General features: G+C 44.3%; 1 long non-coding RNA gene across 1 annotated transcript; it reads left to right on the plus strand.

Annotated features, from left to right (window-relative positions):
- Positions 1–1,245: 1,245 nt before the first annotated feature.
- On the plus strand, positions 1,246–2,633 carry LOC142887646 (uncharacterized). Its single transcript, XR_012926569.1, has 3 exons — positions 1,246–1,602; positions 1,714–2,273; positions 2,437–2,633. It is a non-coding gene; the product is annotated as an uncharacterized LOC142887646 (long non-coding RNA).
- Positions 2,634–4,739: the final 2,106 nt, after the last annotated feature.

Below are 4,739 nucleotides of genomic sequence, written 5' to 3' on the forward strand. Positions count from 1 at the left end.
GGTGCCAGGAAATTGAAACACCTACCTCCTGATCTAACTCTAGAAATTTTTGGGATAACTAAAAGACCTGAATCCTCAGAGCGAAGGGCTCTTGGAGGATGATAAAGTTCAATGAGTTCCCTAATATAAGAAGGAGCCTGAGAATGAAGAGCTTTGTAAGTTAAAACTAGAATCTTAAATTCAATTCTAAGCTTGACTGGCAGCCAATGCAAGGAAGCTAAGATTGGAGTAATATGCTGCCTCCTTCTAGCTCCGGTTAACAATCGTGCCGCAGAGTTTTGGATTAACTGTAATGTCCTAAGGGACGAATTTGGGCATCCTGCTAGTACTGAGTTACAGTAATCTAGCCTAGATGTAACAAAAGCATGGATTATTTTTTCCGCGTCTCTGAAGGACAAAAAGCCTCGAATTTTGGCAATGTTTCTTAAGTGGAAGAAAGCTGACCTCCCTACATTCTATATATGAGAATTAAAGGTCAGGTCCTGACTCCAAGGTTCCTCACAGTAGAACTGGGTGTAGAACCAAACAGACCACCTTGTCCATCAAAGGCTCTGTCCCTAAGCTCTCGCAAGCCAAATATAATGACCTCAGTTTTATTGGTATTAAGCAACAGGAAATTCTGTGTCATCCAAGTTTTGACGTTACTAAGACAAGATTCCAATTTAGCCAACTGATGAGCCTCATTTGCCTTAAATGACAAGTACAACTGTGTGTCATCTGCGTAAGAATGGAAACTGATGTTATGCTTTCTGATGATGTCACCAAGAGGTGACATGTAGATGTTAAAGAGGAGTGTCTATGTTTCACTGCAGTCTTCATCAAAATGTATTAAAACAAGATATTATATGCAGCTGTTAAACATGATCAATTATTACATTACTACAATTATCAGAATCAGAATCAGATTATTTATATTTATATTTATATATCACAGCACTACATATTATACCTAGGAACTGCGGGTATTATGCACTGTATTAGTACACATATATGTATATTAGTAGTATATTAGTATTGGTATATTAGTTATGTATAGGCACCATACATAATATACACTAATCACCATATTCCATATAATATATATTGACATAAAGTATTATACACACTAATGAAATATAGAGTACAATATTACAGTGTCCATATGAACAATAAAATATGCACTATGACCACATTATTTCAGAATAATAAGCTTTGTATAAACAGTAAACATTCAGTGCACTATCACCCATTGATGAGCATCAAAACTGCATCATAAACTCCTCTCAGTTCCTGAGGAGCATCAGAAACGGACCATGTTCTCCTCACTCAGGCTCCTGACTGACGTGGCCATGCAGTTCCCAGCGTCACCGGAAGAGGTCACCCTGTCGGCGACCCCCCACAGGGTGGCCCTGAGGAGCCACAGCGAGGAGGGGGGGAGGGGTGAGTGCGCGCCACAGCGCCACGCGCACGGCGTCAGTCTGCGCGGCCTGAACATAAACACTGTGTCCCAACTCAGACCACACGAGGGTGACGTTCACCCAGATGCTGCTGGAACCGGACGAGTTCCTCCAGGCTCAGGTCAGAGTGGAGTCGCAGGTCACCTTCTGCCTCAAGGAGCTGCGGGTAGCAACACACACACACACACACACACACACACACACACACACACACACACACACACACACACACACACACACACACACACTGTATTGTGCTGCTGCGTGTGTGTTTCAGTGTTTTCTGTCCTTTGCGGAGTCTCACTGTCTCCCTGTGTGGCTGCCTTGAGTACTGCAGGACAGTGAGTGTGCGCTCTGACTGCTGGAGGAGTCTTCAGGCTCCTCGCTGCTCCTCAGGGAGCTGCAGGAGGGCAGAGCTCAGTGTGTGCTTGGTTGTGTTGTGTGGTTGTGACGCCTCCTGCAGGCCGGTGTGCTTCTCTGTGGACCACCTGCTCCTGGAGGCCTCGGTGGTCCTCGCCACGCTGGTCCAATCGGGCAGCGGGATGCCGGCAGCCCTGCCTCCCGCACACGGGCAACACCCCCTACCGAGCTGCAGTCAGACTAGGGAGAAGAGCGCCCCCTGGCAGCTGCTCGTTAATGGTCCTCTTGTGTGCAGGTGTGCAGGCGTCCTGCACACCTGCGGCTACGACTCCTGCAGCCAGCGGGGGGCGCCAGCCTGCTGCTGCTGGCGTGATGGAGGCGGCGTCCAGTCAGGGCAGCCCTGCCCAGCTGCTGCTCCAGCCTCACCATAGGCTCCTCCCACCCCATGACCAGAGCTGCAGTGGCCCCTCCCCCACGGTAACAGCAGCCACTTCCTGTAGTGTGCTGAGACCACACCCCCACCCCTCCCCCACTGTGACAGTATATTCTCGTGCTGCTGTGATTTAACTCTGAATTCAGGCGACCTTGAAAAAAACAAACTGTTGTCTAAACGAAATGTTGTGTTGTTTTTTTGCTGCAGATTTGCTCGCTGCTCTTCAGAGCCGCCTCCTCCCAGCTGACGGACCGCTAGGGTCTCTACGCATCACTTCCTGTTCTGGTGTGTGACAGCGATGAAGGCGGAGCCGAGGAGGAGGAGGAGGAAGACTAATTAAAGACAACAGTATTTTATTACCCTGCTGCTCTCATGACTTGAACGGTCACCACATTAAACACAAACACACAAACTGAATATGGATTACACTCGCCATGTCCATAAATTATTACTTTACACTAAACAGAAATATTAGGAATTTGGCAACAAGTCCAGTCGTCTGCTTGCCCACCAGTTGAAAAATCAAATGAATGATCGCTCCATTAATGTGATAAGAACACAGAACGGGGATGTCACATGCGATCCACTGATTATCAATACCACATTCCAGGACTTTTATAAATCCCTGTATAGTGCGGAACAGGCTGATGCTGTTTCTATCACTTCCGACTTGAATAATATTCCTTTACCTGTTATTGCGGAGGAGGATCGCTCCGGTATAGATGCTGCGTTCACGCCGGAGGAGGTCTGGCCTGCAATTCAATCTATTCCAAATGGAAAGTGTCCTGGCCCAGATGGGTTTCCTTTAGAATTCTTTAAGAAGTTTTGGGTAGAGATTCAACCAATTTTTATGCCTGCCATCAATGGTATTTTAAAAGAGGTAGAAGGTAAAGAGAGAAGGTATCCCCCCCTCTTGGAGACATGTTTCTGTTAGTCTACTTTAAAAAAAAGACAAAAACCCTTTGGATTGTTCATCATTTAGGCCCATTAGTCTCCTTAACGTTGACTACAAAACTGTCGCGAAGGTACTGGCTCGGAGATTGGAAACCGTCCTCCCGAAAATAATAAATCCAGATCAGGCAGGATTTGTTCAGTCAAGATATGGCACAGACAATGTATGTCATGCTCTTAATGTTGTTGACTATTTTAACACTTAGAAAAACCCTGCGCTGATAGTCTCCCTTGATGCCGAAAAGGCCTTTGACCGAGTGGATTGGTCTTTTCTGTTTTTGGTATTAGAAAAATTTGGTCTGTTTGGTCTGGGCCCTAACAGGGGTGTGAGGTGTCACCTCTGTTATTTGTATTGTTTATTGAACCCTTGGCTGAAGCCATCAGAATCAACCCTGATGTATCTGGAGTTAGGGTAGGTGATGAAAATAACATCATTTCCTCATTTGCAGATGATGTTCTCTTATTTATATTTGAATAAACCTGAGAAATCAATTCCAGCAGTTTTGAAATCTATAGCCACATTCAGTGCCTTATCAGGTTATAAGATTAACCTGGGTAAGTCTGTTGCTACACCTTTTAATATCCCACAGGATATGTTAATAAAATCTCCTTTTCAAATGTCCAGGAGGGGTTTCAAATATTTGGGTATTTTTGTTACCCCTGATTTAAATGACCCTTTTTGAAAATAACTATTCACCTCTAATTCAAAAACTTAAAAATGACTTCCCTCCCAATTTCTCTCCTGGGGAGAATCAACTCCATAAAAATGAATATTCTTCCATGATTGAACTATTTATTTCAAAATCTCCCTTGCTATTTGACCCCTGCCTTCTTTAAATCTCTGAACTCTTCAATATCCCGCTACATTTGGAATAACAGACACCCAATAGTTAATTTCTCTTTGCTTACCAAGCCAAAGGATGTCGGAGGCCTCTCCCTGCCCAATCTACAATTAAACTATTGGTCAGCACAACTTGAAATAATGTCAGACTGGTTTAGTCTTAATGAAGCCACTCCTCCTAGTCATATTAATACTCATAAGGCTCGTGATAGTGGTCGAGGAGGTGGCGTTGCAGCTATTTATAATTCCAATGTGTTAGTCAATCTCAAGGCTGAATCTATTTATAGTTCATTTGAGAGTTTAGCGATGTCTATTTCGCTGTCACCTGATAGGCAGGCCGATTCCGTTGAATTCATTGTTGTCTACCGCCCCCCCGGTCCATATTCTTCTTTCTTAGATGAATTTTCAGAGTTTTTGTCTACTTTAGCATTGACTAAAGACAAGATCATAGTGATTGGAGATTTTAATATCCATGTCGACATTGAGAGTGACAATCTGAGTTCTCATTTCAAATCTATCCTCGACTCCTTAGGCTTCCTTCAAGTTGTGAATGTACCGACTCATAAGCATAGTCATACTTTGGATCTTGTGCTCACTTTTGGACTTGGTGTAGAGCAGCTGACAATCTTTCCCCGAAACAACGTTTTGTCTGACCACTTTCTGATCATTTTCGGCTTTATTGTAGCGGATCACATTCCCCAAGCAAGGTCTATAATGA

The sequence above is a fragment of the Nelusetta ayraudi genome, unplaced genomic scaffold (genome assembly GCF_046127955.1).
Source record: "Nelusetta ayraudi isolate G7.1 ecotype Tasmania unplaced genomic scaffold, CSIRO-AGI_Nayr_v1 ptg000018l, whole genome shotgun sequence".
Lineage (NCBI taxonomy): Eukaryota > Metazoa > Chordata > Actinopteri > Tetraodontiformes > Monacanthidae > Nelusetta > Nelusetta ayraudi.